We start from the raw sequence: 23,817 nt of genomic DNA, 5'->3' as shown, positions 1-23,817 counted from the left end.
AGATTTAGTTATATATTTAGTAAGATTAGGTTATATATTTGAGATTTTCCTTGCTTCTTGAGGTAAGCTGATATTGCTATAAACTTCCATCTTAGAACAGCTTTTGATGCATCCAAAGATTTTGAACCATTGTGGTTTCATTTTCATTTGTCTCCATGTATTTTTTTATTTCCTCTTCTATTTTTTGCTTGACATATTCATTATTTAGTAGCATGTTACTTAACATCTGCATATTTGGGTTCTTTCCAGATTTTTTCTTGTGGTTGATTTCTATATTCAGAGTGTTGTGGCTGTCAAAGATGCATGATATGAATTCAATCTTTTTTAATTTCTTAAGACTTGTTTTGTGGCCTAATATGTGATCTATTCTGGAGAATGCTCCATATCATGTCACTAACTCATAACAATGGGACGTGAGCTGATGTGATGTGTCACTTCTAATCCAAAAAGGATGTACCTTATCCACACCCTCTCTCCCATCCATGTGGTGGTAACAAAGTACTCTAAGACATCAGAGTGGCAAAAAAGAAGCAACTTGGATCCCTGAGTCACCACCTGGAGGAGAGCCAAGCACGGGAGCTACCCGACCTACATCAGCCTATAATGTAAATATTTAGAGAAATAAACCTTTGTTCTGTTAAGCCCCTGAGATTTTCAGGTTTACCTGTTCCATAGAATAGCTTAGCCTAGCCCGACTACTACAGTTTACTTAATTAAGATTCTGGAATCAGAGGAGCCAAGATGGTAGAACAGCATGGAAGTTTTTTGTGTGTCTCGCATCCATGAAATAGAGCCAGAGCAACACTAAAACCATCCTATACACCTAGAAAACTGATTGTAGGATTAATACAACAATCTGCACAACCTGAACAGAACAACAACTGTTCAACAACCTGCACAGAATTCAGCAGGTACATGGCACGGAGAGGTGAACTTGGGAAGTGAGAAGGTTCGGGAAGGGAGGTGCTTTTGCGAGCAGAGAGAGGACGGAGACTGGGTTGGGGGAGAATATGGGAAAACACCCCTCCCCAAAAGCAGCTGGAGAGAAAGTGGAAAATTGAAAACAGCCACAGGGACTAAACTAAAAGGGGAGAAAGGAGAAAGGAGAGGGTTTAAATTCCATTAAGACTGTAAATAAGGGGAGCTCAAAGGCTGTAACTCTGCAGCTTGATACCTGGCGGTGCTCTGGTGGGAAAGGCGAATCCCCAGGAACAGAGTGGGGTCCGGAGTTTCTCAGGCCACACAGGGAAAAGCGGTTCTACTGCTGGAAGGACATTTGGTAGAGACTGTTGAAGCCACCTGGTCCCAGCAGACCCCAGAAAATGGCCACATTCGCTGGTGCTGGAACAAGATCGTTGAGGGTGAAGCCTGGTGCCAGATGTGTGTTGTGATCTTCCATAATCCCTGAAAAGCTGCTGCTACACTATCTCGTGAACTTTTTCTGGGGCAGGCTGGCACCTGGCCAGTCTCGGGGCACTGGTAGCAGCAGGGTCCAGCAAGCATTCCTGGGTGCAGCCAACATTCAGCCATTGCTCGGTGAGACTCTCCCGCACAGGGGGTGGAACAGGTCAAAGCCGCAGTCCTTCAGAAGTAAGGGGCCGGGGAAAAGAGCCGCATCTGAGACAAAACTCAGGAGAGAGGTACTGTCCAGAGCCTGGTCACAGACAGTGAAAAAGTGGGGAGTGGATGAAAGCTGAAGACAGAGGACGGGTGCACAATTGCTGATCCGGGAGATCAGAGTTCCAATACTAGAGACTGGGTAGCTGGGTGGCACCATTTTCACCACTCCCATGCATGCACATACGCACCTACGAGTGCCACAACGCTCCACCCCAGTAGGCTAGCAGCGCCATCTAGTGGAGAGTGGAGCCATTATACTGAGCCCCACTCAACTGGGCCAACTTCACTCTTCAAGAACACAAGTCTCATCGCCTGCTTAGTTTATGGACTATAAAGCGTTACACAGTCTGACTTCTAGGGGAAAATGAAGTAATTTCAGTCCTACTTCAATCTGTTGGCAGGTCCATCTATTCAATTTTCTTTCTTTTTTTTTTCTCTTTTACACTTCTTTTCTTTTTCTTGAATACAAAAAGAGAAAAAATTCATTTTTATTTTCAATTTTTATTAAAAATGTTTTCCTTTAATTTTATTGCTATATTTTTTACTTTTGTGTAAATTTTTTCAAATTCTATTTTACTTCCACTACTTTATTTTAGCCTACTTCAGTGTATTTGCCTCTTCAAATTTTTAAACTATTTCCTTTGTTTTCTTTCTCTTTTTTTCTTTTTTGTTTCTTTTCTTTTACTTGAAGGCAGAAGAGAAAAACTTCAAATTTACTTTCAATTTCTATTAAAAATGTTTTCCTTTAATTTTATTACTATATTTTCTGCTTTCATGTAAATTTTTTCAAATTCTATTTTACTTCCATCATTTTATTTTAGTCTACTACAGTGTATTCACTTTTCAAATTTTCAAATGATTTCCTTTTTTTCCCTTTTCTTCTTTTTTCTTTTTCATTTCTTTTATTTTTCTTGAATACAGAAAAAGAAAAAATTAATTTTTATTTTTAATTTTTATTAAAAATATTGTTCTTTAATTTTTCTACTATAGTCTTTACTTTTGTGTATATTTTTTCAAATTCTACCTTACTCCCATCATTTCATTTTAGTCTACTTCAGTGTATTCATTTTTTCAAATTCTCAAATGATATCCTTTTTTTTCTCCCTCCTCAGCTTTTTTTCTCTAATCTGTCAAATGACATTCAGCACCCAGACCAAAACATACCTAGGATCTAGCATCATTTATTCTATTTTTGGGTGTGTGTGTGTTTTTAATTTTTTAATTTTAATATTTTTTTAATTTTAATTTTTCTACCTCATTAATTCCTTTTCTCCCTTCAAAATGACAAAACGAAGGAATTCACCCCAAAAGAAAGAGCACGAAGAAATGACAGCCAGGGATTTAACCAACACAGATACAATCAAGATGTCTGAACCAGAATTTAGAATCACGATAATAAGAATACTAGCTGGAGTCGAAAATAGATTAGAATCCCTTTCTGCAGAGATAAAAGAAGTAAAAATTAGTCAGAATGAAATAAAAAATGCTATAACTGAGCTGCAATCACAGATGGATGCCGCAGCAGCAAGGATGGATGAGGCAGAACAGAGAATCAGCGATATAGAGGTCAAACTTATAGAGAATAATGAAGCAGAAAAAAAGAGGAGGATGAAGGCAAAAGAGCACAATTTAAGAATTAGAGAAATCAGGGACTCATTAAAAAGGAACAACATCAGAATCATAGGGTCCCAGAAGAGGAAGAGAGAGAAATAGGGGTAGAAGGGTTATGTGAGCAAATCATAGCAGAAAACTTTCCTAACCTGAGGAAAGACACAGACATCAAAATCCAGGAAGCACAGAGGACCCCCATTAGATTCAACAAAACCAACCATCAGCAAGGCATATCATAGTCAAATTCACAAAATACTCAGGCAAGGAGAGAATCATGAAAGCAGCAAGGGGAAAAAAGTCCCTAACCTACAAGGGAAGACAGATCAGGTTTGCAACAGACCTATCCACAGAAACTTGGCAGGCCAGAAAGGAGTGGCAGGATATATTCAGTGTGCTGAATCAGAAAAATATGCAGCCAAGAATTCTTTATCCAGCAAGGCTGCCATTCAAAATAGAAGGAGAGATAAAAAGTTTCCCAAACAAAAATTAAAGGAGTTTGTGACCACTAAACCAGCCTTGCAAGAAATTTTAAGGGGGACTCTCTGATGGGGAGAAAAGATTAAAAAAAAAATATATATATATATATATATATATATATATATACACACACACATATATCTATACACTATATATATATACACATATCTATACACTATAGATATATATATCTATATATCTATCTATATATATATATACACACACATACATATATATAGAAATAAATAAATAAATAAATAAATACCAAAAGCAACAAAGATTAGAAAGGACCAGAGAACACCACCAGAAACTCCAACTCTACAAGCATCATAATGGCAATAAATTCATATCTTTCAGTACTCATTCTAAATGTCAGTGGTCTCAATGCTCCAATCAAAAGACATAGGGTAACAGAATGGATAAGAAAACAAGATCCATCTATATGCTGTTTACAAGAGACCCACTTTAGACCTAAAGATACCTTCATGTTGAAAGTAAGGGGATAGAGAACCATCTATCATGCTAATGGTCGACAAAAGAAAGCCAGAGTAGCCATACTTATATCGGACAATCTAGACTTTAAAATAAAGACTGTACCAAGAGATGCAGAAGGGCATTATATCATAATCAAGGGGTCTATCCACCAAGAAGACCTAACAATTGTAAACATTTATGCATCAAATGTGGCAGCACCCAAATATATAAATCAATTAATCACAAACATAAAGAAACTCATCGATGGTAATACCATAATAGTAGGAGACTTCAACACCCCACTCACAGCAATGGACAGATCATCTAATCAAAAAATCAACAAGGAAACAATGGCTTTGAAGGACACACTGGACCAGATGGACTTAACAGATATATTCAGAACATTTCATCCTAAAGCAGCAGAATATACATTCTTCTCCAGTGCGCATGTAATGTTCTCCAGAATAGACCATATACTGGGACACAAGTAAGACCTAAGTACAAAAAGATCGAGATCATACCATGCATATTTTCAGACCACAATGCTATCAAACTCAAAATCAACCTAAGAAAAAATTTGGAAAGGTAACAAATACTTGGAGACTGAAGAACATCCTACCAAAGAATGGATGGACTAACCAAGCAGTTAAAGAGGAAATTAAAAAGTATATGGAAGTCAATGAAAATGATAACACCACAACCCAAAACCTCTGGGATGCAGCAAAGGCGGTCACAGGAGGAAAGTATTTAACAATCCAGGCCTTCCTAAAGAAGGAAGAAAGGTCTCACATACACAACCTAACCTTACACCTTAAGGAGCTGGAAAAAGAACAGCAAATAAAACCCAAAACCAGAAGAAGACAGGAAATAATAAAGATTAGAGCAGAAACTAATGCTATCGAAACCAAAAAAATAGTAGAACAGATCAATGAAACCAGAAGCTGGTTCTTTGAAAGAATTAACAAAATTGATAAACCACTAGCCAGTTTGATCAAGAAGAAAAAGGAATGGACCCAAATAAATAAAATCGAGAATGAAAGAGGAGAGATCACAACCAACACAACAGAAATAAAAACAATATAAGAGAATATTATGAGCAATTATATGCCAATAAAATGGGTAATGTGGAAGAAATGGAAAAATTCCTAGAAATGTATACACTACCAAAACTGAAACAGGAAGAAATAGAAAATTTGAACAGACCCATAACCAGTAAGGAAATCGAATTAGTAATCAAAAATATGCCAAAAAACAAGAGTCCTGGGCCAGATGGCTTTCCAGGGAATTCTACCAAACATTTAAGGAAGAGTTAACACCTATTCTCTTGAAGCTGTTCCAAAAAATAGAAATGGAAGGAAAACTTCCAAACCCTTTCTATGAAGCCAGCATTACCTTGATTCCAAAACCAGACAGAGACCCCACTAAAAAGGAGAACTATAGACCAATTTCCCTGATGAACATGGATGCAAAAATCCTCAACAAGATATTACCCAACCAGATCCAACAATACGTTAAAAAAATTATTTACCACAACCAAGTGGGATTTATACCTGGGGTTCCGGGCTGGTTCAATATCCACAAAACAACTGACATGATTCATCACATCAATACAAGAAAGGACAAGAACCATATGATCCTCTCAATAGATGCAGAGAAAGAATTTGACAAAATACAGCATCCTTTCTTGATAAAAACCTTCAAGAAAGTAGGGATACAAGGAGCATACCTCGAGATCATAAAAGCCATATATGAATGGCCCAACGCTAAATATCATCCTCAAGGGGGAAAAACCGAGAGCTTTTCCCCTAAGGTCAGGAACAAGACAGGGATGTCCACTCTCGCCACTGTTATTCAACATAGTATTGGAAGTCTTAGCCTCAGCAATCAGACAACACAAGGAAATAAAAGGCATCCAAATCAGCCAGGAGGAGGTCAAACTTTCACTCTTCACAGATGACATGATACTGTATATGGGAAACCCAAAAGATTCCACCAAAAAACTGCTAGAATTGATTCATGAATTCAGCAAAGTTGCAGGATATAAAATCAATGCACAGAAATTGGTTGCATTCCTATATACCAACAATGAAGGGACAGAAAGAGAAATCAAGGAATCGATCCCATTTGCAGTTGCACCAAAAACCATAAAATACCTAGGCATAAATCTAACCAAAGAGGTGAAAAATCTATACACTGAAAACTATAGAAAGCTTATGAAAGAAATTGAAGAAGACACAAAAAAATGGGAAAAGATTCCATGCTCCTGGATAGGAAGAACAAATATTGTTAAAATGTTGATACTACCCAAAGCAATCTACATATTCAATGCAATTCCTATCAAAATAACACCAGCATTCTTCACAGAGCTAGAACAAATAATCCTAAAAATTGTATGGAACCAGAAAAGAACCTGAATAGCCAAAGCACTCTTGAAAAAGAAAACCAAAGCGGGAGGCATCACAATCCTGGACTTCAAGCTATACTTCAAAGCTGTAATCTTCAAGACAGTATGGTATTGGCACAGGAACAGACACTCAGGTCAATGGAACAGAATAGAGAACCCAGAAATGGACCCACAAATGTATGGCCAACTAATCTTTGACAAAGCAGGAAAGAATATCCAATGGAATAAAGAAAGTCTCTGGGGCGCCTGGGTGGCGCAGTCGGTTAAGCGTCCGACTTCAGCCAGGTCACGATCTCGCGGTCCGTGAGTTCGAGCCCCGTGTCGGGCTCTGGGCTGATGGCTCAGAGCCTGGAGCCTGTTTCAGATTCTGTGTCTCCCTCTCTCTCTGCCCCTCCCCCATTCATGCTCTGTCTCTCTCTGTCCCAAAAAAAATAAAAAATAAAAATAAAAAAAAAAGTCTCTTCAGCAAGTGGTGCTGGGAAAACTGGACAGAGACATTAAGAAGAATGAACCTGGACCACTTTCTTACACCATACACAAAAATACACTCAAAAATGATGAAAGACTTAAATGTAAGACAGGAAGCCATCAAAATCCTCGACGAGAAAGCAGGCAAAAACCTCTTTGATCTTGGCCACAGCAACTTCTTACTCAACACATCTCCAGAGGCAGGGGAAACAAAAGCAAAAATGAACTACTTGGATGTCATCAAGATGAAAAGCTTCTGCACAGTGAAGGAAACAGTCAGCAAAACTAAAAGGCAACCAACAGAATGGGAGAAGATATTTGCAAACGACATATCAGAACAAGGGTTAGTCTCCAAAATCTACAAAGAACTTATCAAACTCAACACCCAAAAAACAAATAATCCAGTGAAGAAATGGGCCAAAGACATGATTAGACACTTTTCCAAAGAAGACATCCAGATGGCCAACTGACACATGAAAAAATGCTCAACATCACTCATCATCAGGGAAATACAAATCAAAACCACAATGAGATACCACCTTACACCTGTCACAATGGCTAACATTAACAACTCAGGCAACAACAGATGTTGGTGAGGACGCAGAGAAAGAAGATCTCTTTTGCATTGTTGGTGGGAATGCAAGCTGGTGCAGCCACTCTGGAAAACAGTATGGAGGTTCCTCAAAAAATTAAAAATAGAACTACCCTACGACCCAGCAATTGCACTACTAGGCATTTATCCAAGGGATACAGGTGTGCTGTCTCGAAGGGACACAAGAACCCCCATGTTTATAGCAGCACTATCAACAATAGCGAATGTATGGAAAGAGCCCAAAGGTCCATCGATGGATGAATGGATAAAGAAGATGTGGTGTATATAAACACAATGGAGTATTACTCGACAATCAAAAAGAATGAAATCTTGCCATTTGCAACTACATGGATGGAACTGGAGGGTATTATGCTAAGTGAAATTAGTCAGAGAAAGACAAAAATCATATGACTTCACTCATATGAGAACTTTAAGAGACAAAACAAATGAACATAAGGGAAGGCAAACAAAAATAACATAAAAACAGGGAGGGGGACAAAACAGAAGAGACTCATAAATATGGAGAACACTGAGGGGTACAGGAGGGGTTGTGGGAGGGGGGAAGGGCTAAATGGGTAAGGGGCAATAAGAATCTACTCCTGAAATCATTGTTGCACTATATGCTAACCAATTTGGATGTAAATTTTAAAAAAATTAAAAATAAAATAAAAAAGATTCTGGAATCAAGAATGTCATTTAAAATAGATAACTGAAGTTTAATTCTAAGTTGATCACACACTTCCTTTTACATAACCATCCTCATCCCATCTCCCAAACATACACAGAAATACACACTACTCTTCCGCATCTTTTCTTGAGTCCACTAAGGTATCCTATATCTCTAATAGATTCCCCTTTCTCAGGGAAGTCTTGTTCACATCGATTCTGCTTCGTCCTCTCTCTGCAGCATTTAGGAAGTTGAAAACAGAGAAGGAAGATGAGGATTAGTTTAAAACACAAATTTAAATGATGATAAGAATATTGGAAGAATCCTCTATTTTTCAGCAGTAAAAAATCATTGCATACTAAACATATCACTTCAAATGCTCTGTTGAGAATTCAATAATCCATTGCTATAAAAAGTTTGCCAAATCAAAAAATATTTGAAATTTCCAAAAGAGAGATCTTTCTTTACTAAAAAAAAATCATAAGCACATACGTTATTTCAACCATGTAAAAATAAACTCTGAAAGAGTCAAACACTGAGGGGATAAATGGGATAGATGTGCAATGAATCATTGTTGAATTTTCATCATTTCAGGTGTCAATTTACACATTTTTCCTACCTCTGTCTTCCTGGGTATAATGCAAGTGCTGATCTTCCTTTACTTGAGCTACTCCAGCCATCACCCTGGAGATATTTAACACTGAGACATCCTTCCTGTTAGATGGCTTAAGGAAGGAGTTGCTAGATCTCCAATTCTAACCTGAGCCCCCTTTACCACCTCTCATACCCAGGATGCTATTTCCCAAAATTACCACTAATTTCCTTTCTGAATCTTTTCTCCTTAAGTTCCTATTATTAAGTTCCTGCTTATGAGTTTATAGGAATTTTTCCTTGTTCCCTATTTCAACTTATTGCTCCTAAACTTGTTATTACTAGTCTTGCACCTCCTCCCCCACCCAAAAAACCCTACCCCCTAAGTTTGGAGCCTATACCCAAGGATAGTTAATAATACTAAGTATCCATCAGGCCATGTGCTAGAGGTTTTCCTACAGCATCTTTAAATCCCCACAACCACACTTTAAGGTAGGTACCATTATTAGCCTTATGCAAGTGAGGAAAGTGAAACCTAAAGGTTGGGTAACTTGCCTAGACTTTCCAGGCTAGGAAATGGCAGGGTCACTGTTGTCTGACACTATTTTTTTTAATATAATTTATTGTCAAATTGGCTAACATACAGTGTGTAAAGTGTGCTCTTGGTTTTTGGGGTAGATTTTCATGGTTCGTTGCTTACACACAACACCCAGTGCTCATCCCAACAAGTGTCTTCCTCAATGCCCATCACCCATTGACACTATTTAAGGAATTAAATGTACCACAGTATAATGGGTTTCAATAAATTAATGTCTTGGCTAGAGGCCAGTGAGAGTGATCATTGAGTCAACAGGCCACATGATGTTCCTAATCTGTCTAGGACCTCCCAGTCTTGGGTGGAAGGGACGGCACCTGCTCAAGAGAGACCTGAGTATCTGGGTATGTGACAGTGGCAAGTACAGGGAAGGGAACCTAGCCCATCCAAGAAAAGGTATTACCCAGGTTAGTCCATAAATGGGCAGCTTGGATACAAAAGCAGAATCTAAGGTTAATTCTAATATCAGTAAATCAAGAAAAACAGTGTTAACTTCATAATTTTTGGTTTAGCCAAATGTTTAGACAAGCTAATCCAAAAATTTAATGCCCACACAGGAAATCCAATTTATGTGATGTCTGTATTGTCAGGACTGGGTTGGACAAAGGTCAGAAGGGCTCCTTAAAGGAATTTGACCAGCTGCTGACCATCTTCTCAGTGCTGGTTTGATCCAATCTCATTTCCCCCCTCACTCCCTCCTTTCAGAATCACAGTTAAATCAATCTCAACTTTGGAAGATTCTTTATTGTTTTAAATCTATAGTATATTCAGAGTAAGGGGAAAAGACAAGATTTCAGTTATTTGAATATGATATGTATGTGTGTGTGTATGTGTGTGTGTGTATTCATATATGAAACTGAACTAAAATACTCTATTTGGTGCAAGATAAATACACTTGCATTCACTTATTTAGGCAATATGTAGTTACAAACTAAATTTAACATCAATTCTCAAACCTTGGGTTGAATAAGAGCACCCTCCTCAGGCCACAGCTAACTTACTGAATTATATTAAGTGCTAAACTGTCACTTAGCTTCCAAGATGAGGAAGTGGTGCAACAGTAACTGAAAATTGCAGAAGTATTTGCCAGCCATCCCATAATTACCCCCCAAATTCTCACTTAATAAAGGCAATTGCTGGGCAACGTTTTGTATGTAGATTGAGAAAAGAACACTAAAGTCAACATGTTTTCTTTCAGTTACCGCCACTAACCATGTGACCTTGAGTAAGTTCATGAGCCTCTCTTAGCTTTCATTTACTTTTCTCTAAGATGGGTATAACCCTTACTAAGTCTGCCTCAGTAGGGTCAAATAAGATACACCTCTAAGTACTTTGTAAAATACAAAGCAATTTGAAAAAAAAAAGAAAATACAAAGCAATTATAGGTGTCAGGTATTATTAGTATTAATGACATAGCATAAGCACTCATTTCATTTTGTTCGGATATAGAACACAGTACTTGACAAAAAAGACATTTGTTATTTCTGTATAATAGATATCAACTCATTTAAAAAGTGAATAAAATCTTCAATTATTGAAAAAGCACTGTAGAGGATCTTTGCTACATGTAGGGATGTGCGCTTCAGACTCACATCTTAAGTAATCTACTTGCTACCTCTTTGTCAAGGCTTTGAATCATTTAAATTAGAGATCAGTGTCAACAAAGATTCATTCAGCATCAGAGGTAGGGCACTGTGTTAGGAATTCAAAGAGAGCTCAGTGAAAAGCACTGAATTTGTATTTAAATCTTAGATGCTAGGAAGCACCTCAAGAGATCATCTAATGTACAGAGTAAATTTCTTTTACATCTCCTGTGTCAGAGAAAGATTTCAAAGGATAAAAATCTATTAATTATAATTAACCTCTAAAAAGTGTGGTTAAAGGTAGGACCGTCACATCTATATTGTTTAAAAGTTTTAGGGGCTCCTGGGTGGCTCAGTCGGTTAAGTGTCCGACTTTGGCTCAGGTCATGATCTCCCGGTTTGTGGGTTTGAGCCCCGCATCGGGCTCTGTGCTGACAGCTCAGAGCCCAGAGCCTGTTTCAGATTCTGTGTCTCCCTCTCTCTATTCCCGTCCCCCACTCGCACTCTGTCTCCCTCTGTCTCAAAAATAAATAAACATTAAAAAAATTTTTTAATAAAATAAAAAGTTTTAAATAATAAATGCATGTTTCCTTGTCATTTAAAGAATCAAACAAAATGATTTGGAAAAGCTGGTAAACTTTTGTTTAAAGACTGAAGCCAAAAAGTATAGTCAAAGCCTTATTTTCAAAGAACATTCTAGAGATAATGACACCCTGCCTAACACAAGACTTCAGACTCCTTAGCTTGATTCTCACCTTTAACAAGTTCAAAAACAATGTATCTTGCACAGTTTTAAATGAAATATCTAATTTTTTTCACCATAACTATAAATGTCTTCAAAGGATATAATTTTTGGCATGCTGTAAATATTGATATGTTTACTTGTATATAATTGAATATAAATATAATGATTTCATACCATTTATCACATATTAATAAACAAGCTCTTTTTTAAATACTGAAAATGATATGTCATTTAGGTTTGTCTCTTAACTCTGACTGAACCAATCAAAGTTCAGTGCAAGAAACAGAAGCCCAGAAGCCCCATGGGTGCCTGGCTGCTCAGCTAGTGGAACTCTTGATCTCGGGGTTTTGAGTTTGAGCCCCATGTTGGGTATAGAGATTACTTTACAAATAAATAAATACAAAAAAAATTTTTTTTAAAGAAACAGAAGCCCCTCAAGGCCTTTCAGGCAGAAAGAAATTCACTATGGAGAATCAGGTTCATACAAAATCACCAGAACAAGTTCTAAGTAGGCTTCCCAAAGTCCAGTCTGGGCAAATCGAGAAACAGAAGGTTAAAAGCCTAGTTTCCTAGGGCTGGTGTGCAGGTGGAGGGAGTGACTGCTTTTGTTGTTGTTGTTTTTAAAGTTTATTTATTTATTTTCAGAGAGAAAGAGATAGCAAATAGGAGAGGGGTAAAGGGAGAGGGAGACAGAGGATCCCGAGCAGGCTCCACACCATCAGCGCAGAGCCCAACGCAGGGCTCAAATTCACCAACCATAAGACCATGACCTGAGCCAAAATCAAGAGTCCAACACTTAACCCACCTGAACCACCCAGGCGCGCCCCAGGAGTGATTGTTAATAGGGTAGTAGCTTCACTGGAACACAGCCCTGTCCTTTCAGGTATTGTCTGCAGCCACTTTTGCACTATAAGGGAGAATTGAGTAGTTGTGACACAGACTGTATGATCCTCAAAGTCTGAAATATTTACTATCTGGCCCTTTAAGAAAAAGTTTGCCAACTTCCCTTTTATTCAAAGATGGAGTGTTGAACTGTCAGAAAAAATATATAACTTTTCACCTTCTCTTCTTGAAATGAAGCAAAACAAGCACCCAGGGCACAGAATGAGACACTGGGGAAAGCAAGTCCTCACCAAGCTGTTTCTCACTAATTAGAATTGTAGGGGCACCCTAGGTGGCTCAGTCAGTTAAGTCCCCGACTCTTGATTTCAGCTCAGGTCATGATCTCACGGTTTGTGGGCTCGACCCCATGTCCAGCTCTGTGCTGACAGTGCAGAGCCCGCCTGGGATCCTCTGTCTGCCCCTCCCCTGCGCTTGCATACCCTCTCTCTCTCAAAAATAAACTTTAAAAAAAAATGTAAAAATACAAGAATGGTCTTCCTTGCAGGTTGGAATTTCCCAGCATGCTTCTTACAAACTTTAAACATTTGAAATCTAAGAGAGATAAACAGTAGTTTTATTTTTTAATGTAGTATTTATAGTACACCAGAAATTGTATCCTTTACAACTATTTAAACTTATGATGAAAAAATTTTAGATGTAAATTTAAAAATGTATGTGGAGGGGCATCTGGTTGCTCAGGCAGTTAACTGTCCAACTTCAGCCCAGGTCATGATCTCACGGTTCATGAGTTTGAGACCATGTCGGGCTCTGTGCTGACAGCTCAGAGCCTGGAGCCTACTTCAAATTCTGTTTCTCACTCTCTCTCTCTGCTCCCCCCACCCCCTTCCCCACCCCAGCTCACACTGTGTCTCTCTCTCAAAAAAAATAAATAAATAAATAAACCTTAAAAAATTGTTTTTACTGTATGTAGAGAACATGGCTGCTTTTTTTTCAAAATTTTTATAGAGGACAGGCAAACAAAAAAGTTAAAGGCCACTAGCCTAAAGAAGAAAGTCATCTTTGATTTTAACCAAGAATCCTAGGTGGAGTTATAAACTCCTCCTCCCCAACTGGAATTCCCCTAAAAGTTAGCTATATTCTTTTATTATTTTTTAGAGCTTATTTATTTATTTTTTTAATTTACATCCAAATTAGTTAGCATATAGTGCAACAATGATTTCAGGAGTAGAGTCCTTAGTGCCCCTTACCCATTTAGCCCATCCCCCCCTCCCACAACTCCTCCAGTAACCCTCTGTTTATTCTCCATATTTATGAGTCTCTTATGTTTTGTCCCCCTCCCTGTTTTTATATTATTTTTGTTTCCCTTCTCTTATGTTCATCTGTTTTGTTTCTTAAAGTCCTCATATGAGTGAAGTCTTATGATATTTGTCTCTCTCTGACTAATTTCGCTTAGTACAATACCCTCTAGTCCCATCCGCGTAGTTGCAAATGGCAAGATTTCATTCTTTTTGATTGCCGAGTAATACTCCATTGTATATATCTATACCACTTCTTCTTTATCCATTCATCCATCAATGGACATTTGGGTTCTTTCCATACTTTCGCTATTGTTGATAGTGTTGCCATAAACATTGGGGTGCATGTGTCCCTTTGAAACAACACACCTGTATCCCTTGATTAAATGCCTAGTAGTGCAATTGCTGGGTCGTAGGGTAGTTCTATTTTTAGTTTTTTGAGGAACCTCCATACTGTTTTCCAGAGAGGCTGCACCAGCTTGCATTCCCATTCTTTTATTATTTTTTTAAATGTTTGTTTATTTTGAGAGAAAGAGAGATAGAGAGTGAGTGGGGGAGGGACAGAGAGCGAATCCCAAGCAATCTCTGTGCTGCCAGTGTGGAACCTGATGCAGGGCTCAATCTCACAACGCTGGGATTATGACATGAGGCAAAATCAAAAGTCAGATGCTTAAATGACTGAGCCACACAGATGCCCTGATCTTCTTTTATCATTATTAAGGCACCCAGTGCCTCTGTTCATTCAGCATATCGCATTACAGAGGTTTCCAGAAGAAAAAATTTTTGTACGAGTTATTCTGTGTATGGATACATAAGTGAAAAGGAAACTAACATTTATTGAATATCTATCATTTGCCAGATTCTCTGTATAAATTATCTCATTAATTCCTCATAATTATACTGTGAGGTACATATTATTATATTAATCCTATTTTTTAGCTACAAACAAAGCTGATGCCAAGTGCATTTAGGTAATAAACCCATAAAAGCCAATATGCAGCAAAACTAGGACATGAAACATGAACCCAAGACTGACACAAAGCCCATGTACTTTCTACTCCTTATACTGTTTGACTCAGCTTTCTTATACCACAGGCCTATGTTTACATGTATCTGAATCCATGACATGCAAGGATTCTGGAACCTATAGTGATAATACTTAGTTCCTAACAGTCCTTGGTACTTAGTTCCCCTTCAATCATTAGTTAGGAGCAAACTACGTAACAACCAGTGGGACACCAGCACCAGGCACTCCAAGCAGATGCCAATATAAAGATAGGTATGGGTATACCTGGGTTTACCAGCGGAATATCAGCCCTGACTGTACCTAAAACCACAGGATTTTTAGAAAAATTGAAAAGGATAAACCTGCTGAAACACCTCACTTTTAGATAAAGAAGCTAAAAATTAAGAGATTAAGGTCTTGCCGTATGTGACACCATCAGTTTTAGGCTGGGCCAAATTAGAACACCAGTCTCCAGAATCTCCCATATTTTAACGACTGATTGGTGAGTATGAAAATAACTGACATAACTCTGCTTTCTTTCTTTTGGAATCTAAAAGAACTTGAGGTAGCTTCGTGTTTACAATCATTCTCCAGTGCTAGAGCATGAGCATTTCAGGATGCCTTCAAATAAGCAATTAAAGGTTGAAAATAAGTCTGTGAATATCTGTTAAATGATGCCAGTCCTGATACCTGTCCTACTTCTCTTCCTTTTCTACCTCATCATCCACTGCTTGCATGTTACCTGTGGAGAACAGTGCATCTTACAGAACATGCAAAAAACCTGGAGATCTTGTTAAATTGCAGTCTGATTCAGTAGATCTAGGGTGAGGGCCAAGATTCTACATTTTTCATAAGTTCCCAAGTGCAAGTGATACCAGTGTCACCACACTTTGAGTAGGAGGACTTAGACAAAATTGCATAAGGAGAATTACTTTACACAAGGATTCTTCTAAATTAAACAAAAAGAAAAAAAAGATTAGATGGTGTTCAGGATTACCCAAATTAAGACAATTTCTAAAATCTCTATTTTTGAGTATTGAACTCTAACCAGTAAGCAAGTAGCTTCATCTGATGTGCTGGGAAATGAATTATCACACCTCTTTGGGGGGGGGGGGGGGATATTATCTCTTATACTTTAAGAGATTACATTAGCTCTTTTACTTTAATAAAAGTAACAATGCTGCCTAGAAGAATATCTACTGGAAATGTGTGCTGCGTTTTTCTCATGGCAAGGAATTCATGAGATTCTACTACTTTTTTGCTTAGCTTACTACTTTACACTGCTTTCTAAAAACAACTCCACCACCAAGTGGACAATACAAAAATTATGTGATACAATATTCAGGCTTTTTCCAATTCCATCCTTCAATTTCACAGGTTAGTGAAAGATTATTAATTCTGAGCTAATTAAGAGAACTCCAGCAGGACTCCCTAATTCAAGACAGACACCCTCAAAAGATAAACTGTATCAAAGAATCCTTTTCTAGTACCTTTTAAACAATGACATCTGAACAGAACTGACCCTGCTAATTAGGAATGTAACACAACAAGTAAATATTTCCCCCATGGACACCAATGATTAGAATACACAGTTAAAGCAGTTTTTTAACATATAAAATCATGCTAAATATTAATTCGCAACCACAGATCTTGAACAATGAAAGCAACATGGTTTCCACTGCTTTTATCTTGGGTTCTTGCAATCCTATTCCTACTTCAAAAACCGGGAAACAGAAACGAGCAACCTAATAGGGAAATACAATAGTGGGAGCACCAAGGCCCTCCCACTGTGAGGAGTGTATCATGCCCCTCCCCTGGACTCTGTCATGTCATTTATTCTGGCCAACAGGATATCAGCAGATGTAACACAAGCAGAAGCTTGGAAAAAGCTTGCTTGACTGAGTTTATTTATTCCTGCTTCTCTGCTATCACATGAGAACATGACTTGGATAGTCTTCTGTATTTATCTATTTATAGAATTTGTACTTAGGATCTTTACTCCCATAAATAATTCCCCTCTAAGTATCTTTTTTAGCTATATCCTATATTTTGACATGTTGTATTTTCACTTTCATTCATCTGAAAGTATGGATGTATTACTCTTGTGATTTCCTACTTTAACCCACTGGTTATTTTAGGAATGTGTTATTTAATTTTCATATATTTCATATATATTTTCCCAAAGTTCCTTCTGTTATTGATTTCTAATTATATTGATTTATGGTTATAGAACATATTTTGTAATGATTTCAATCCTTTTAAACTTATGGAGGCTTTTTTATGGCCCAATGTATGGTCTATCCTGTAGAATGTTCCATGTGCACTTGAGAAGAATATGCATTCTGTTTGGGGATGGGGTGTCCTAGAGTTGTCTATTAGTCTAGTTGGTGTATCATGTTACACAATTTTTCTATTTCCTTGTTATCTGCCTCTTTATTCTACCTATTAGTGAAAGTGAGGCATTGAAGTCCCAACTAGTATTTTTCAATTTCCTATTTTCTCCTTCAATTCTGGGAGTTTTTAATTCATACAATGGGACACTCTGTTGTTATATGCTTATGTCTTCCTGATGTATTGCCCCTTTAATCATTATAAAACATCCTCTTTGTCTCTAGTAACATTTTTGTCTTAGAGTCTATTTGCCTCATATTAGTATACCTACACCACCTCTTTGATTGCTTTTACATAGTATATCTTTTTCCATCCTTTTACTTTCAAACTATTTGTGTCTTTTAATTTAAAGTGAGTCTCTTACAGACAGCATACAGTTGGATCATGTTTTTTAATTCATCCTACCAGTCTCTGCCTTTAATTTGGAGAGTATAATACATTTATATTTAATTACTGATAAGATTTACATCTCCCATTTTGCTATTTGTTTTCTACTCTCTGATTTTTTTAGCTCCTTGATTTCTCTGATATTGCTTTCTTTTGTATTAAAATAGACATTTCTGGTGTACTATTTTAACTCCCTTGTCAATTCTTTTATTATATATTTTTGGGTTAGTTTCTTACTAGTTGCCCTGGTGATTACCAGTAACATCTTAATTTATAACAATCTGGTTCTGATTAGTACCAACTTAATTGCAATAGTATATTTTTTTAATATTTTATTTATTTTTGAGACAGAGAGAGAGCATAAATGGGGGAGGGGCAGAGAGAGAGGGAGACACAGAATCGGAAGCAGGCTCCAGGCTCTGAGCCATCAGCCCAGAGCCTGACGCGGGGCTCGAACTCACGGACTGCGAGATCGTGACCTGAGCTGAAGTCCGACGCTTAACCGACTGAGCCACCCAGGCGCCCCTCAATAGTATATTTTAAAAATTGCTCTAGGGGCGCCTGGGTGGCTCAGTCGGTTGAGCGTCCGACTTCGGCTCAGGTCAGGATCTCGCGGTCCGTGGGTTCGAGCCCCGCGTCAGGCTCTGGGCTGATGGCTCGGAGCCTGGAGCCTGCTTCCGATTCTGTGTCTCCCTCTCTCTCTGCCCCTCCCCCGTTCATGCTCTGTCTCTCTCTGTCTCAAAAATAAATAAATGTTAAAAAAAAAAATTTTAAAAAAAAAAAAAAATTGCTCTAAATGGCTCCATTACCCTCCACTCTTCTGTCATTATCAAAAACTAGATCTGTGTACATTGTGTGCTCATCAACATACATTTATAGTTATAACTTTATGCAATTAAATCAGATATGGGGGGAGGAGTAACAAACAAAAGCTACATTTATATTATCATTTAACTATGTGTTTACTGGTGTTATTTCTTCATGTGAATTTGAGTTACTATATAGTGTTCTTTCATTTAATTTTTCTTACAGGGCAGATCTGCTAATGATGAATTCTCTCAGTTCCTGTTTATCTGGCAGTGTTTTTATTTCTTCTTTCCAGACATAGAATTTGTGGCTAATGATGGTGTTTTTCTTTCTTTTTTTTTCCCTTCTCTCTTTCTTTCAGCACTTTGAATATGTCATTCAACTGTCTTTTGGCTTCTATGACTTTTGATGAGAAATCAACTGTTAATGTTATTGAGATTCCTATATGTAATGAATCCTTCTCTCTTGCTATTTTCAAGATTCTTTTTTTAAGTTTATTTATTTATTTTGAGAGAGAGAGAGAAAGCACAAGCAGAAGAGGGGCAGATTGATAGAGGTGAGAGTGAGAATCCCAAGCAGGCTCAGCACTGCCAGCATGAAGCCCAATGCAGGGATTGGACTCACAAACCATGAGATCATGACTTGAGCCAAAGTCAGACTCTTAACCGACTGAGCCACTCAAGTACCCCCATTTTCAAGATTCTATCTTTGCCTTCAGATTTCAACAGTTTGATTACACCATGTTTAGGAGTGAATCCCTTTGAGTTTACCCTATGTGGAGTTTTCTGAACTTCCTGGGTGTTTAGATGAATATTTTTCATCGAAGTTGTGAAGTTTTCAACCATTATTTCTTCACGTATTTTTTCTGCCCTTTTCTTGCTCTCCTCTCCTCTGGTATTTCCGTTATGCTTATGTTGGTAACATTTGTTGGTGTCCCACTGGTTTGTAAGGCTTTATTCACTTTTGATCATTCTTCTTTCATTCTGTTTCCCAGAATGAATAATATCAATATATCCATCTTCAAATTCCCTATTTCTTTTTTCTGCCTGTTCAACTATTGTTGAGCTCCTGTAGTGATTTTTTTTCATTTCAGTTTTTATACTTTAAACTCCAGAGTTTATATCTGTTTCCTTTGCATAAATCCTATCTCTGTATTGATATTATCTATTTGTTGAAATGTCACTATTATACATTAATTCTTTAGACAGGATTTGCTTTAGTTCTTTGGAATATCTAAAACAGCTGATTTAAAATCTGTGTCTTGTAAGTCCAACATCTGGGATTCCTTAGGAATGACTTCTATTGATTACTTTTTTCCTCTTATGGAGCATATTTTCTTGTTTATGTGTATGTCTCATGATTTTTTTATAAGAACTAGACATTCAAGGGGTGCCTGGGTGGCTCAATCGGTTGAGTGTCTGACTTTGGCTCAGGTCATGATCTTGCAGTTCATGAGTTCAAGCCCTGAATCGGGCTTGCTGATGTCACTGTGGAGCCTGCTTCAGATCTTCTGTCCCCCTTTCTCTACCCATCCCCCACTTGCATGCGCGCGCTCTCTCATAAATAAATAAACATTTAAAATTAAAAAAAAAACAGACATTTAAAATAATACAATGTGACAACTCTGACAGTCAGATCCACCACCCCTACCTTCAGAGTTTATTGTTGCCACTTGCTATACTTAGTTGTTTGTTTAGTGACTTTTCTGAACTAATTTTGTAAAGTCTACATTCTTTGTTATGTTAGCGTCCCTACTTAGTCAGCTAATTGGTCAACTAATGATTGGCCACAAATATCCTTAAACACCTGGAACTAATAAATCTCCCAGGCTTTGCCGTGAGTAGTTCGGTGTAGTGTTGGAGCATGTCTTTCAAACTCAGCCTTCACTTCCCACTTGCATAAAATTTTAGGGTCAATCAGACAGGACAGCTTAGGGCCTTCTCACATCTTTCCCCAGCATGCTCAGAGCTCTTCCATGTAACACGGCCTTCTAGATTACGAGGTATATGTCCAAGTTTTTCAAAGCCCTTATGGACAGTGCATTCACCAGCTACTCCTTTTAAGCTTTTGGTTAGTCTATTGTTTGCTCAACTGTTATCCATCATATAAGCATCTACAAGTTAAAACCCTTGCCTGTAATTGTTTTCTGGCAATGTTCCCTGCTGGGGGCGGGGGGGGGGGGGGGGGGGGGAGGGTAGTTTTTAGCACTGAGTTTTGAGTCAGCCTTGTAAGTGAACTCTTCCAGAGAAGCACTAGACAGATCAGATAATGACAATTTTATGAGAATGGGACTTTGAAAGAGTTCCAAATTCATTCTGTCCTCTCTGGTGGCTGCCAAGCTGCCCCAGGAATGTGGGGTGTTATTTTTTAAGGCTACTACATAACTGGAAAGTGGGTGATGGGGTTAGGGTAAGTTGTAATGCCACAGAGCCCACCATTCTTACTAAGATTCAGACACTTTTCCTGAGTAAATGATTCTTGGGTTGGATCCTTGGGTTAACCAAATAAGCCTTTGGTTAATTTCTAGAGTTCTGAAATTTTAATTCTGAAGGGGTTTTTGGTTTTTTGTTTTTTTAATGTTTATTTATTATTGAGAGACAGAGAGACACAGAGTGTGAGCAGGGGAGGGGTAGAGAGAGGGGAGACACAGAATCTGAAGTAGGCTCCAGGCTCTGAGCTGTCAGCAGAGCCCGACGCGGGGCTCCAGCTCATGAACTGTGAGATCATGACCTGAGCCGAAGTCGGTCGCCCAACCAAATGAGCCACCCAGGTGCCCCGATTCTGAAGTTTTTTTTAAGTATAGGTGACATATATTAGTTTCAGCTATATAACACAGTGATTCAATAAATATATATGTTATAAAATGAATTCCAAAGAGTTTGTCTTTTTTTCATTGCCCTTATGAAGAGGAAAATTTTTGAAGGTCCTTTTCTCTGCCATTTTTGCTGACATTCTCTCATAACCTTTTTTAAGCCAAAAATAATCCAAACCATGGCTAAGTACAAAAGCACTAACAGCCAGACACCAGCATCATGGACATGCAGAGTTAGGAGTTGTGAAGTAATAAAGACATAACAAAAAGCCTGTGAAATTGCCCCATAAGGCCCATTCAGAATATCCACTAATTTCCAACACCTTTCTATCCTCCTTTAATTAAACCTGCTCTTCCTTAAACACCAGCACCAAGATAAATGGGAGTGAGCTAATTCAATCTTATTGATTCCCTGTTTTGTTTAATCACTAGAGTTGCTATTTTGTTTAATTACTAAAGATTGTTTTCTACTATTTCTATTTCAAATACACCTTGACTCAGTTACAATATTTCTGCAGAGAAAAGTGCTCTACATTCCAAACAATCAACTTGTTAACTTTTGAAACCCAACAGGCTTGTTAACAAAGAATTAGCTGTATTCGATTAATGGCTGAAACCCCTAATGTAAAAAAAAATAAGTAGTGTAGCTGGTACACCACTCTGAAGGTCTTCAGCTGGATTTCAAAGGATAGAAGAAGAATTAGGAGAATGTGAGAAAAACTATGTGAACAGAAGCTTCAAGCCCAGAATTAGCATAATATGATCTCAGATCAGTGAGCAGATTAACTTGGCTATGGTGGCAATTACTGGGGAGAAGAAGAAGGTTAAAGTTGGGAGATACTGGGGCTGGGAAAGACAATAGAAACCATTAAACAACAGGCAGAGAATTTTGTACTTGACTTGTAGGAGAATAGTTCACAACCATTTTATCTCCTCCAATACACCTGAGAGATACGACCACTCCCAGTTACAGTAGTGGGCACAATTCAAGAGATCCTCAAATACGGGGATGAGGTCGTGAGAATCTCTCGCAGGAGGGTGGGGGGAGGGACACAAGAGATTTCAGAAAGTCCCACTTGAGATTCTGCTATTCCTTCATTAACTACTTCACTCATTCCTCCACACCCCCTTCAGTGGGAATGGGAAGTCAAAGGAGATCTTTGAAGAAAACAGTGCCCTTTTGAAAGTTCTTCATGACTGTATCTCATTGGAGTAATTGCCTAATTTCCTGAACATTAGACAAGTCTATTTCAGCACTTTCCAAAATGGGATTCATAAAATACTCATCCCATAGATGCCATCTGTTAAAAATGTTCAGTCCATACAAGTTTGGGAAATCCCACATGCATATAATATCCTTTTGCCAGAGATTCACAAACCATATTTATTAGTCTGCTAAAGGATCTAAGAACTTCCACAGTAGAGAAATCTGTTCAATTTTTTTAATGCAGTTTCCACACAGTTACTTGATCATAGATCTTATCCTCACATGTCTATTAACATCCTTGTATTTTCAGAGAAAAAAATGAGAAACACTGGCCTATATTAGCTTCTTTGTGGTTGTTGACATGTCACATGTGGTTCTGCACCTGTCATAAATCTGCTTATGCAAGACAATAAAGCAGGAAGTAACATTTTCTCTACTCTCTAGGAACCCCACTCCCTATAACCGTTCTGTCCAGTCCTCACTTACCTCTTCAATTCCTCATGCAGAGAAGAATTCAACTCAGCCCTTTCAGTACCCCCCCCCCACCACCACCACCAAGTGGCTTTATTCAGTGGGAATTGTGAATCAAGGCACCTGGGTTCTTCAGTGTTTCTCTGGGACCCACACCAATGTCCATCCCTGAATCTGAACTAAGTAACCGAGCTGCCTAAAAGGGAAACCAGCTTGGAGAACATGATTGCACTTGTGGGTCTTCCTGTGTAATTAACTAGAGGGAAGGGAAGGGTTATGAAAATCTGCTGAGCAAGGGGCAAAAGAAAAGATGAGAACAGGCCTGTCAGGGCCTGAATGAGTTACAAAAGAAAGCAAGGCAGAAGAGAACCAAAGTAAGGAATGACCTTCTTCCTACCTGTCATTTCCTTCCTCTGTAAAAGTCCTGAGTAGCCTTTTTCATTCTTCCCCAGTACAGCTGCACTGTCTTTCAAAGCTGTGCTCTGTGCTCCCTCTGCTGGCCCTAACACAGCAATTAGATTTAAAACCAACTATAATATAATAGTTACATTTGGGTGTCCTGCAGAGGTGTTTGCCATCTACATACCCTCTCTTAAACCTGGCTACACTTCCTAGCAAAGATGAGAATCCAACATCTTTTGTATTAACAACAACAACAAAAATAAATAAAGGTAGGCGAAGAATGGTTAAATAAATTATTGTACTTCATACTAGGAAATGCAGCCACCTAAATTGTGTCCACCACTGCGTGAGGGGCTACAGATAAAAAGA

The 23,817-nt window shown here is 38.1% G+C and overlaps 1 protein-coding gene across 1 annotated transcript in view; it reads left to right on the top strand.

Annotated features, from left to right (window-relative positions):
* Positions 1–15,197: 15,197 nt before the first annotated feature.
* Positions 15,198–23,817, top strand: part of LOC125164628 (vesicle-associated membrane protein 8-like) — a 49,801-nt gene continuing 41,181 nt past the window's right edge. Inside the window, exon 1 of the mRNA XM_047857467.1 lies at positions 15,198–15,473. The gene's annotated coding sequence lies outside the window, so the exon portion shown is untranslated. The remainder of the gene's footprint in view (positions 15,474–23,817) is intronic.

The sequence above is a fragment of the Prionailurus viverrinus genome, chromosome B1 (genome assembly GCF_022837055.1).
Source record: "Prionailurus viverrinus isolate Anna chromosome B1, UM_Priviv_1.0, whole genome shotgun sequence".
Classification (NCBI taxonomy): Eukaryota; Metazoa; Chordata; class Mammalia; order Carnivora; family Felidae; genus Prionailurus; species Prionailurus viverrinus.
The sequence above is the reverse complement of the archived record's forward strand: the minus strand, read 5'-3'. Positions and strand labels throughout refer to the sequence as shown.